Here is a 14,270-nt window from a genome sequence, read left to right as displayed (position 1 = left end):
GATATGTATCAAGGCAGCCAGTTAGATGCAGGATTTCTTGGTTTATGAAAACCATTTGTCTCACTACCACACCTATGCTTATTGTCAAAAGTACAAATATATGGGGTGTCAAGTGGAATTTGACTGTTGAGGGGATTGCATTGATGACTTTCTGGTATGTATGACAAAGCTTGCTGTCTTGGATGGAGCGTCTTCGTCAGATGTACAAGTAACTTCATATGTGCCCCAGGGCAGTGTGTTGTGACCCTTGCTGTTCATATTGTGTGATTTTATGACCTTGCAGACAATATTAATAGTAAAAATCAGAGCTTATGTAGATGATTAAGTTACCTATGATGAAGTATTGTCTGAAAGGAGCTGTGTAAATATACAGTCAGATCTTGGTAAGATTTTAACATGTTGTAAGAATTGCCAACTTGTTTTGAATGTTCAGAAATGTAAAATTTTCCACTTCACAAAATGGAATATGTAGTATCCTTTGACTATAATTTCAATGCGTTACTGTAGGAAATGGCCAGCTCATACAAATACCTGGGAGAAACATTTTATAGGGAATGATCACATAGGTTCAGTCATGGGTAAAGCTGGTGGTACACTTTGATTTATTAGTAGAATATTGGGGAAGTGTAATTTGCTTACAAATCACTGGTGTGACCGGTTATATAATATTGCTCAAGTGTGTGGGCCAGTACCAGATAGGCCTAACAGGTGATATTGAATGTATACAGAGAATGACAGCATGAATGGTCACAGGTTTGATTAATCCATGGGAGAGTGTCACAGAGATACTGAAAGAACTGAATTGGAAGACTCTTGAAGACAGACATGAACTACACTTACAAAATATATTAACAAAGTTTCAAGAACCGGCTTTAAATTATCGCTCTACGAATGTACTTCAGCCCTCTATGTATTGCTCACATAGGGATCATGAATGTAAGATTAGAATAATTACTGCATGCACAGAGGCATTCAAACAATTATTCTTCATACTCTCCATAAGTGAATGGAACAGGAAGAAACCCTAATAACAGGTACCTCATGGTGGTTTTAGGAGTATGGATATAGATGTAGAATCACAGGGAATGAAACACTGAATGTTTTTATTACAGTAGGACTTTGCAATTTTCATGTGAACTAATTTGTATTAATGGACATAGTGACATAACTCATTAGAAAGAATGGCATTCTGACTTTTCAACAATGTATTCAAATTTGTGTGAAACTAATTAACTTTTGAGTTAATTAACATTAAATTTTGTGACTAGTTAAGTTTTCATGGGAGATATTGCTTCTATCTTTGTTAGACTCTGACCATTCTCATTATACTTGTTTTTATACATATGCTGACATATTTCACTAACTGATTATGCAATTACTTAAGATTTTTGCATAATTTATGATAATTTTCAAAATGGGCATTGTACCAGTAAATAGGATATTCAAGATGTTGGTGCATAAAATGCTTTCACTAACTTTTATAATCCATATTTTATACACCAAGGTACTGTTAATATTTATAGCCCATGTTAAGTAGAAAAATCTAACCTAGCCATTTTTCAAATGATTATGTAGTTTCTGAGATCACAAGGGGTGTAAATTCACGTATCAGACACTAAACAGCCAGATACCAGTCAAAATTTTCAGTCTGGTACCAGCTAGCACTCACGCAATACATATGCAAGGTCTCCAAACTTGATGCTTTGTGTGGAAAGTCTTAAATCCAATAGTTGATTTGACATATAAATATTACTCTGGCTTTACTTGGAAGTTGTTTATATTGTGTTAATGTCTCTGTGTCAACTAAATAAATTTTTGTGCTGTATTATCTGTCAACATACAGCTTATTGTCTACTAACTGTGTAAATTTGATACCAACTTCAGAATGTTCATCTGTCTCTCTCCAAATAAAAGTGCAGTGCATTAGTGTTTTCCACTGTGGCACTGTGTCATAGGGGAGCACTCTTGTTTAATTGTACGAAACATTATATGTGAAACTGAAACTGTTTATCATGGTGTTTCCGGTACAAATAAATGTGGAAAAAATCCATGTCATTTGTAAATCATTTTCACAATTTTTGGAAACAACTTTACAGCTATTTTATAAGAGATTCATTGGTGTGTCTCAGACGTCTTAATGGGCTATGTGGGTGGGCACTGTCATGGACTCACAGTACATACAAGAAAGGGCTCACCCACTTCCAGGGAATGTTTAGCAATAAAATAAAGCTTATTTGCAAAACACAAGTATCAGTTATTTGTATCTACAATATAAACAATTTAAACAGCACTGAACTAGCAAATTAGTAACAATGGCAGCAGATATTACCAGTAATGGCCATTCCTTTTGGCGGGGGGGGGGGGGGGGGGAGACAGAGAGGGAGAGGGAGAGAGAGAGAGAGAGAGAGAGAGAGAGAGAGAGAGAGAGAGAGAGAGAGAGAGAGAGGTGTGGGAGGGAAGAGGGGGAAGGATGGAGAGAGGCAATATAAATATACAAGTGGGAAATATAAGTGTACAAAGTAGATGGAATGGGGATTACACACATCAAAAAAAGTTTTACATCACCTCAGTTCCAACAGTTCCAGAACCTGTACAGAAAATTGGAATAGAGATCAACATAAACATCATTTCCGCCCTTTTTATTGCTCATGAAAATCACACATTGCAAGTTGTATCACCATACATTGAGACCTTCAGAGGTGATGGTCCAGACTGCTGTACACACCGGTACTTATAATGCACAGTAGCCGTTCTCTTGCATTGGTGCATGCCTGCATTCATTGTGGCATACTATTCACAAATTCATCAAGGCACTGATGGTCCAGATTGTCCCACTCCTCAACAGCAATTCAGCATAGGTCCCTCAGAGTGGTTGGTTAATCATGTCATCCTTAAACAGCCCTTTTCAATCTATCCCAGGCACGTTTGATAGGGTTCATGTCTGGGGAACATGCTGGCCACTCTAGTCGAGAGATGTCATTATCTTGAAGGAAGTCATTCACTAAATGTCCACAGTGGAGAGCCAAATTGTCATCCATGAAGATGAATGCCTCACCAATATGCTGCTGATAAAGTTGCACTATCAGTCGAAGGATGGCATTCAAAAATTGTACAGCCATTACAGTACCTTCCATGATCACCAGCAGCGTATATCAGCCCCACACAAGGCCATTCCAAAACATCAGGGAACCTCCACCTTATTGCACTCGGCCGACAGTGTGTCTAAGGCGTTCAGCCTGACCAGCTTGCCTTCAAACATGTCTCCGACAACTGTCTGGTTGTAGGCAGAGAATGTGATGCCAATCCTGAGCAGTCCATTCAGCATGTTGTTGGGTTCATCTGTATCACACTGCATGGTGCTGTGGTTGCAAAGATGAACCTCACCACGGGTGTCAGGGGTGAAGTTGTGCATCATGCAGCCAATTGCACACAGTTTGTGTCGTAACATGACATCCTGTGGTTGTAGGAAAAGCATTACTCAATATGGTGGCATTGCTGGCAGGGTTCCTCTGAGCCATAATCCATAGGTAGTGGTCATCACCTGCTGTAGTAACCCTTGGGCGGCCAGAGGAGGGATGTCATTGACAGTTTCTGTCTCTCTGTATCTCCTCCATGTCTGAATAACATTGCTTTGGTTCACTTCTAGATGCCTGGACACTTCCCTTGTTGCGGGTCCTTCTTGGCACAAAGTAACAATGTGGACATGATCAAACTGCAGTATTGTCCATCTGTGCATGGCTTAACTACAGACAACATGAGCCGTGTACCTTCTTCCTGGTGGAATGACTGGAACTGATCAGCTGTCAGACCCCCTCCATCTAATAGATGCTGCTCATGCATGGTTGTTTTCATCTTTGGACAGGTTTAGTGACATATGTGAACAGCCAAAGGTACTCAGTCTGTGATACAGTTTTCATAGTCAATGTCTATCTTCAGATGTTCTGGACCTGGGGTGATGCAAAACATTTTTTGATGTGTGTATATTCACAGAAGAAATAATTAGTTAATGCAGCATATGTATTTCACCTGGTGTTCCATTTGGTGTACCATAGAACATCACATTTGCCAACATACTAAGCAGTAAAGTAACAAAAATTGCCATGGTTCGCTGGCAACGCGTAAAAGGATTGCGTGGATTCCTGAAATAAAATGATGAAACTGATTAATGCATTTTAATCACATATATTTTTCACAATATTCTAACCACTGAAAATTTATTGGAATTACATAGCTGTCATTTACAGTTAAAAGCCATTCAAAAGTTTGCTGTGCAGCTGTACATGTAATATAGTAGTAAATCATCTAATACTTGTTACACAGATAACATCTTATACTTGAGCAAGGTCTTTCTTCACTTCGCCACTAAAATTGATCACATTTATGACACTCATTCATTCAGTCAATCATTCAATGTGTTTAATAGCTCTCACCAAAAGGAGTACCTTCAGAGATGTGGAAAAATTTAAGGTGTAAATAAACAAGAGACAAATAAATCATAGGAATGTTATCTGTACACTGCATTAATAGTTATCATTTCATTTCTTAATACCTTTTCAGTTTGAATCATTTGAATCTGAACCTATTAAGTTACCCAGAAATTTGCTTCTTTGAAGAAAGGTGGTTCATCCTCTGTCATATTAAGCAGCTGTTCTTTATCTCCTGCTAGTAATTTAGTATTTACTTGATTAGATTTGTATTTTTTTGAAGTAGAAGGCTACATATAATTGTACAGACACAGGTCCATTTATAATACGTAATTGTCATACATTTCTACAATGAATATTTCATCTTGCCAGAGGAGGAGTGGCTAATAAGATGTTTTCCTTGAATGTTGCTATGAAATGGTAGTGATTCACAATTTATTACTTCATGTTAGATGAGACCTTCATGAGTACCCTTGCACCCAAGTGAACAACTCCTTTCTGAAGCATAGATAAGGAGGTAAAATCTATGAAAACAATTTTTTGTGTCATTTATTGTGGCTATGCAAATTGCAGCTCACCTGAGACTGAATTTTACTAGTAATAACAAAATGCATTACGGAGTAGTTAGAGAGTAGATGCACTCAGAAATGAATATAAGAATTCCAAGATACTTAAAGAGATTTGTTCATTACCTGCAGTTATCTATTTGAGACACTACTCTAACAGTTCACGTAAGTTGAATAAGTAAGTTATTTACTTTAGGTGCAATACCCAGAGGATAATTTCATGAGATAAGATCTGCATATGGCGTATTTTGGCTGGGAAGCCTCTTTCAGGGAGTTGGGCTGCTGTTGCAAGCCATTATTTGATGACAATTTAGCGACTTACATATCAGTGATGAAATTATGATGAGGTCAATGCCATACCCAGCCCGTGAGGAAAGAAAATCTTTGACCTACCCAGGAATTATACCCATAACAAGATAAATGCAAATGAAAGCACACAATACAAGAATAGAAACTAATATTTCCATCAACACAATAAGACACACTTCTAAGAGTAAAACATTACAAAGTTAACATTTTGACTGTTGATTCCGTTCTTAATTTATTTTCCAGTGCTGCATTTAATGTTTTAACATTAATCACTGCTACTGTTGGTAGTAGATACTTTTTTTTTATTTGAAACTTTGATTGCTGTGAATTAGATGTAGACTTGTTCTAAAAATTTTGCTGGGGAATCCAAAATGGTATGACATTAAGGGTCTTCCTTTTGCATAGATAGAGTCATATCTTGATAACAGAAGGCAGAAGGTCATAGTAGTAAATAGTACAGCAAAAGTAAGAGTAAATTCAGGGTGTGGAAGATATCGTCTGTTGCAGGGATCAGTGCACGGGCCATAGCTAATCTTGGTCTACCTGAATAACTTACTGGGGATACTGAAGGATAATTTCATTTTTTTTTCTTTGTTGGTTGTCCTTATTGTCGTACTGGATTGTCATACTGACTGAAAAATGGGTTGTGGATGTGCAACTACTATCTACTGTAAATGATGTAGTTGACAGACGAACATTTGAGTTTCACAGTCTTTCACTTTCACTATTCACAACCACCAATATTACACAGTCATATGGCTACTGCACTATTGTTCAACTTTCAACAAGCCTCATTAATAGCTTGCAGGTCAACACCCACATACTGCTACAGTAGTTTACTGTTGAGTATCTACAAGCACTCAAAACCTAGCCACAAAGTTCACAGTTCTTGAAGAATAAACAGGTACATATGGAAAAAGACAATGTCATTGTATTTACACCTGGCCTATTGGTGTAACACTTATTTTACTGTTAAGTTAATGCATTGTTGTCATTCTAACTAACACAGGTTCCTCGTCCAAAACTCGGCCATGGACTGACTGTCTCATGACCAAAAATTGGGCCCTTATATATCCTCACAATAATAGGTACTGAAATGACACATTGTTTGATGTTTAAATTACAGAAATTATAATTAAAACTTAACTCATTAAATTAACTGAATACATCAAAAAATTCATTCCATTTAACAGTTTCTTCTACTACAAGAGTTAGGCCAAATAGTTAGTTTAAATCATGGAATTAACAAATATTAGTTACTCAGACAATACTTTTGACATAACTGTCAATTATTTTGGAATTAATTAAGGGCTAACATGTTTTTGACTATAGGCAAATAGATACTTTAAGATTACTAGTATTTTGTCTTCCAAATGTTTACAATTAATAAAGAATTTACATTTGTTTATAAATCAACAATATGATTTAATTGTTTCCAATTACTGATTTCACCATATAATAATAGATAGTAACTAGGAATAGCTGAAATAAATTAAGAAATCAATTACATACCTACAACTAAGCACAAAATTAGATCTGGTGTTATATCATTTAAAACTTAGGGTCAACCCTTCTCTTTTATAAAAATGCAGGTTATATTCATATATATTAATGGTAATTAGGTAAGATTAAAAAAATGAATTTTAAGGAGACAGATGACAAAACAAGAGGGGTAGTAAAAATGCCCCAGCTTGCTTTATCACATCACCCCCTCACTGGATTGACCAAATAGATATTGCAAATAGCTAACTGGGCAATTCAATGACCACAAGTGACCCCAAAAATTGGGTTTGAAATCTACACACAAGAAAATATTACATAATGAATCCTATCAGAAACTACAGTAAATATATTTTTCAATTGGCCATACCAAAAGCCCCATACAAAATATTTACATACAGTCTATTGTTCATTTGGGCAACGGCCTTGGTGCAGTGGATACACCGATTCCCGTCAGATCACCGAAGTTAAGTGCTGTCAGGCGTGGTCAACACTTGGATTGCTGACCATCCAGGCCGCCATGTGCTGTTGCCGTTTTTCAGGGTGCACTCAGCCTCGTGATGCCAATTGAGGAGCTACTTGACTGAATAGTAGTGGCTTCAGTCAAGAATACCATCACAATGACCGGAAGAGCGGTGTGCTGACCCCTTGCCCCTCCTATCTGCATCCTCCACTGAGGATGACACAGCAGTTGGATGGATCTGGTAGGCCTCTCATGGCCTGAAGACGGAATGCTTTTTTGTACATTTACATAAAATATGCACAAGTTATACATTAACAAAAAATTAGGCATCTTCATCACAAGCAATGTCCTTTTTGGGAAAGAAAAGATTACATTTAAAGATACATGTCATGTGATACAAGTCCTGTCTTGCTTCAAATAATAAATCTTCATCTGTTACAAAAGACAGAAAATTTCACTTGCTCAATGTTTAATATTTTTCACAAACACTTTCACACTTTTAATGAACTTTTGCACACTTTCTAACCAAGTTGTCCATGCCTTCAACAGGTCCAAGTGGCAGTTAGTAAGGAAATGCACTGCTCTCCATATCCTTGGAGGTGGTTCTCCTCTGCCACAGTACATGAAAAAATTAGACAAAATATACACTTAATTTTTCTTCTAACTTAAGTCTAAGAAAAAAAGTTTAACACAAATAGCAAATGATAGTCATTATATCATAAATAAATACATCACATAGTTCTCATAACATTACAATAATAAGGACTAACTTTGACTGTAGTATGAAAGGTGTGGACTAGTAAAAATTTTAAATCAAGTACACATTACACTGTAATACATCACTTTGTGTTTTAACTGTCTGAAACTGGTTAAAGTTTGAAAGATTTTTGTTTCTTTCACATTTACAAAATAGCAAAAACTGAAGATGTGCAGTAGCATAGACTTACTAATATTTATGTTACGAAAAATGAATAGAAATACCATTACAAAAAAATTATTTACTACTCGTATGAAAATTAATCCGATGGAAGTTGTACCAAATCATTGCTCTATTTCTCCACTCAATTCTGAGCACTACTCTGATTCAACCATAAAATTAAAGCCTCACAAACACAGTACACAAAGTTGCCCAATTCACAAATAGATCCTCAATATAGTTACACCACATTTGTTGGTACACAGTTATCTTCTTCATTACTCAATCTTGTCTGTCAGCTCCATTATTTTACTCACATTTCTTACCTTGTTAAGTAGTGGAGAGCTTTCTCAAAAAATATCCCTACTGCAGAGACAGGCTCCCTAACCATTAAGACCCTAACATTATTCATTGTTTTATTATTCCATTATTGTTTCAATATCTAAGAAATAAACACCTGCCCTGCTTATGTAATGCAAAATTGACTCTACAGAGAAATGCCCACAGTACCAGATACTTATGCTAAGGCAAACTTAATTCTCCTTACTGATCAGACAAAATTATCAGGAAGAAAAACAGCTATTTCACTGTATTCCATCCAGTTTCTGGAGATCCTAGCTTAAAGGCTGATATACTTACAAATCTTACTTATTCTTTCCACACATTTCTCCAGGAAACTATGTTTAAAGTTGTAATTCCTTAATGTTAGAAGAGGCTGTACCATCACACTTCTATGGGTAGTTAGTTATCTCCATATACTGGCTGCACTGAACACAAAAAATTCTATTATATCACAATTAATATTAAGATCTCATATTAAAGTTGGTTTTTACAGCATATTGCCTCTGCTGCTAGACCAATGAGCTGATTACTTCAGTTTACCTTACCTTTTTATTTGACAGAAACTCTTTAGCCATGGCACCACTTAATTTTCTTTCATCCTCTTATGACTCCATTACTTATACCTAACACAACATAATACACACTTACACACAGACAACACTGGAGAAACCTCTTGTAAAACATCATTATGCTTAAGTATCCTACCACACAAAATTACATGAGAGTGAGAAATAGAATAAATCTGATTCACTCATAAACTACAGATCAGATATGACAGGAAAAGAGTTTCACTGCCACAGGAAACACAAAAAATGAGATAGACAGCTGGGGTAAGCATTATCACCACATAATGAATACAACACAGAATGTTGAACCCCTTACTTGCTATTTGCACAAGAAATTAGTTCCAAATATTACATCAATGCTGAGATTTTGAATCATCAAGAAATTGCACTCCAACAGCTGTCCTGCCAATTTTAGAGTTAGTATTATCTCTTGTTTCCACACTCTTTGACAGTTTACCAGTAGCACCAAAAATATTTGTCCCAGAAACATGCACCACTACTATACCCTCAGTGTTCTTCGTAGATTCAAAAAAATGCCTGTGAAATGCCATTCAGGTCACTACCACTGCCCAGTAAACATTTAACGTCTATATCTTGAGCACTTGCCATTATTACAGGATGCCACATTTCCTTTTTGCTTACCATGTGATCTTCATACAACAAATACCCATTAATTCTTTCTTTGGACAAACTATCATCCTGCTTACCAAGATGATTATCAGCTACACTGTCACTTTCTCTATGCTTCAGATTTTGTTCCTTTTCCTCTATTTTAGCCAATTTTCAATCTATATTTTGATTTACTTTTACCAGTTTTTCCGCTACCCCTACAGCACACTTGATTTCTACATAAGTTTCTGAATCATTTCTAATGTGATCGATTTGGTTCTCAAGTTTAACTCTGCTTTCAGCACAAAATTTCTCAGAAGCCTTGACTTCATCTTTACTGTGTTTTTCAGAAGCCTCCACCTTCCTACTATTGTCATCACTAAGTTTCTCCTTCTCCTTTACACATTTACTACTTGAAGTTAATTTCTCATTAGTATTACGTACTACTTTCTTTATACTATTTCCCCCCTCCTAATGTCTTCTTTGAAACTACTTTCTACACTACTAATGTCTTCTTTCATACTACTTGCTATCCTATGCATGTCTTCTTTCATACCACTTTCCATACTATTCAGACTGCTCATAATTTGCCTTAACATTGCTCCCACTTATCCATCTGCCATAAACTATTGCCCTCACTCATTTTTGCTGCTAGGTTCCTCCGCCTTAATCTTAATGATCTTATGCACTTCAGTATTGCTTTTGTCCATTCTACTCACCTCACCACACAGTGTAGATGATGTTTTATCATTTCATCTACAATAGGATTTTAGTCCCCACCAGTCAAAGTTACATTCATGTTTGATTTATAATCAGCTACAGTAGCAGTCAAACTAAGGTCTTTCTGTTTACTACAATAGTTTACTGTTGAATTGCAAAGGATGAGCCAGACAGAAGGAGATTTTACTTTATTATATGAGCTTTCAAAGGGTAACTTTATTTTTCTTGTTAATGGCAATACTCGGCTGGCAGTGTCGGCTGCCTGTAAATTCCTTTGTCCCATGGTTTAGCAACAGGAAGTCAGCACCAAGAAATTTTATCCTAATCATTCCATAACACCCACCACCTACCATCCTACCATCCTGTACAGAATACCTACAAGCAATCGAAACCTAGCCACAAAGTTCACAGTTCTTGAAGAGTAAACAGGTACATACAGAAACAGACAATGTCATTGTCTTTACATCTGGCCTATTGGTGTAACACTTATTTCAGTATTAAGTCAATGCATTGTTGTCATTCTAACCAACACAGGTTCCTCATCTGAAACTCGACCATGGACTTACTGTCTCATGACCAAAAATTGGGCCCTTATGTATCCTCACAATAATTGCTATGGAAACTACCCACTGTTCAATGTTTAATTTACAGAAATTACAATTAAAACTTAATCCATTAAATTAACTGAATACATCAAAAAATTCATTCCTTTATCAGTTTCATCTACTACAAGAGTCAGGCTGAATTATTTGTTTAAGTCATGAAATTAACAAATGTTGTTACACAAACAATACTTTTGACAAAATTGTTGATTACTTTGGTTTTGCTAATATGTTTCCAACTAGAGCCAAGCAGATACTTTAAGATTACTTCCAAATGTTTACAATTAGTACAGAATTTATAACTGTATCTAAAAACAAAGATGATGTAACTTACCAAACGAAAGCATTGGTATGTTGATATTGCTGATTTCACCATACAACAAAAGATACTAACATGGAATACTTGAAATAAATTAGGAAATCAGTTCTATACCTAAAACTAAGCACAGAGTTAGATCTGGTGTTATATTCTTTAAAACTGAGTGTTAATTGTTTTTTTGAAAATGTAGATTATATTCACTTATGTGAATGGTACATAGTTAAGATTGATAAAATGAATTTTAAGGAGGCAAATGGCAAAATAAGAGGGGAAGTAAAAATACTCCAGCTTGCTTCATCATTATGTTTGCTGATAACAAAAGTACATTGATAGTAATTAAACACATCCATATCCCACACACACAGGAGAATAATGGAACAGGCTTACAAGTGGTTAATCTAGCAAAAATTTGTACTGTGCAATCCCAAACAGATAAAAATAGAAATAGAGATGAATGGACATAAGTTGATGAGGCTTCTTGCGTGGAAATTCTGTGTATTGAGGTGGATTATAAACTGAGGAGACACCAGCATATGAGTACATCAAAAACTTTCATTTCTGCTTCTCCTCTACAACCTCTCTCAATGTGTTGAGCTGATGACATGATTACTTTCACTCAGTTCCACCCAGTAGAGTAATCTTTTGGGGCACAGCAGCTAGGTTAAAGAAATTTTTGTTCTACAAAACTGTGCAATATGAATATTGTGTAAAGTTGTTAAACAAACATCTTGTGAAAGGCTCTTCATGGATTTACAGATTTTTACACTTACTTGTCTGTAAGCACATCCCACATACATATTTGTGAATAATAATAAATATGAATTTAGGATGGACATAGCAATTCACAGCTACAAAACTGGAAATTGAAATAATTTCCATATAGTCGATGCATCCCCTTCTAGACTTAAGAACAGAGTTATACATTCTGGGACTAAAGTCTACTGGATTATTTTTCAGCTTGTAACAGAGCAAAGTGTGTCCATCCTACTGGTTTTTATACCTCTTCCAAAGTCAGTATTATTTTTATTTCTAATACTTTTTTATTAGCAATAAATATATGGTAGTTCCATGAAATCGTTAATTTCTTATCCATTCTTTATCTCATTAAAATTTACAATTACCAGGATAGTTTTCAAACTACTGATGATAACAGTACGTTTTGTACTTATGGAAGTATTGTCTTTACATAAGTATTAGTGATTAATTATTCATATGCACCAGATGGATGTAAAATTTTCTATAAACAAATAATCTATTGTTCCTAAATTGATACAGTTCATCTGAAAGACCACATTCTCATCTTTTCAACAATAATTTTAAAACTGCCAAAAATTACACATCACAAAAGCTATTTCTGTTCAAACATTTTGTGCTCTAGTCTGCTCCAATCTCAAAATGTACTTTCCAAATTTTATTGCCATAGTTTCATGGCCCTGATTTTTCTGATTCCAAAAATGCAGTAAGATAATATCACTTTCTCACGATTTGAGTGGCAAACTTAGAGACCCTCTTTCTTTTTTTGTTAATACTGCCCTTCCTCAAAACAGTACAGAAATTTACTAATTATACAGAAATCACCTTAACAAAACTTACATCATGGTTTATTGTGTCTTTGTCTCTTGCATTTTCCTGTTTTTATGTTATTAATTAAAATGTAAGATCCATGCATTTTGGCATTTTGTGATTCTTATATAAATGGGCATGGCATACAAAACCTCAGTCAGTCAGAGTCCAACACTGAATTCATGGACAACCCATGTTTCATTAAGTCAGTCTTAAAACATCCAAATGTGATTTTTTTGTGTTTTTCAATCAGTACCCAGGTGGGAAAAAGTAAATATCATGTTATGTCAGTCAGAATCTAACAGTCATTCCACAAACAATGTATGTCGCTCAGAGTCACATAAAATAATGAGTTTCTTTGCCACCAGCAAACTCACTGAATGTTCATTAATGAATGTAACTTGACCTATGTATAATATTGGGGGTCCTACATACCTCAAAAACTGGTCATAATAAAGGAAATATTATGTGGAAAAGGCTTGAAGGGACTGTAAACCAACTGCTGCAGTTTTGTACTTTATTTAGTAAATATCTATCAGTCTCTTTAACAACAGGAGGACACAGTTACAGATCAGTAAACTTACAAGCTGGTTGTTAGAACTGATGCTAAACACATAGTGTATGTAGTGCTCTAAGTTTTGAAAGAAAAAAAAGTACATTGGAAGTATTGTGTGCATCTGTTGGTGAGTAGTTGGTTACCACAACAGGACTTTAATGTTTTAGTTGAAGAGCTATGAGATGCCAAAAAAAAATGTTACATTTACTTGAGAAATTATTTTCCAATCTTTGACATATGGCATCACATGGTTAGGAGTGCATTACAGAAGGAAGACATGGACATGGGATTAGCTGTGCCATAGATGGAAGCACTGGCTGTAACTTTAATGTAAGTGCATTATAGTATATGAATATTCTGTCTCACATAAAAATAAAGTACCAATGACTCAGTAATATCCTTATCAGTGATTACAATACAGAGTCAAATTTACAAAAAACTTGACTGTATAAGATCCAGTATCATCACATCATTGCACCCCTCTGACATGTATTCATGTGCTAATTCAATTGGAAAAAGTGCCATAAAAATGTTATATACTCTCCTGATTCAAGCTGTCCCAAAAATATTGTAACCATTTCTGATATCTTTTCACACACATTGAAAGAAAGTAGAATTTTGATCTAGTCCCACACATATCTATAGGAGACAGATCTAGGATCTTGCTAACCACATCACACAAAAAGTTCATAGAATGAAAAGGGTGGGTGCTACTCACCATATAGCAGAGATGCTGAGCTGCAGAAAGGCACAACAAAATGACTGTTGCACAATTAGGTTTTGGCCAATACAGAGACTGTGGTCATGTGCATGTG

The 14,270-nt window shown here is 35.5% G+C and overlaps 1 long non-coding RNA gene across 1 annotated transcript in view; it reads right to left on the bottom strand.

The window, feature by feature from the left end:
- Positions 1 to 4,062: 4,062 nt before the first annotated feature.
- LOC126274820 (uncharacterized) overlaps positions 4,063 to 14,270 on the bottom strand; it is a 79,575-nt gene continuing 69,367 nt past the window's right edge. Inside the window, exon 3 of the long non-coding RNA XR_007550378.1 lies at positions 4,063 to 4,139. This is a non-coding gene — a long non-coding RNA (uncharacterized LOC126274820). The remainder of the gene's footprint in view (positions 4,140 to 14,270) is intronic.

The sequence above is a fragment of the Schistocerca gregaria genome, chromosome 1 (genome assembly GCF_023897955.1).
Source record: "Schistocerca gregaria isolate iqSchGreg1 chromosome 1, iqSchGreg1.2, whole genome shotgun sequence".
NCBI lineage: Eukaryota > Metazoa > Arthropoda > Insecta > Orthoptera > Acrididae > Schistocerca > Schistocerca gregaria.
Note: the sequence above shows the minus strand (reverse complement) of the source record. Positions and strands in the feature narration are given on the sequence as shown.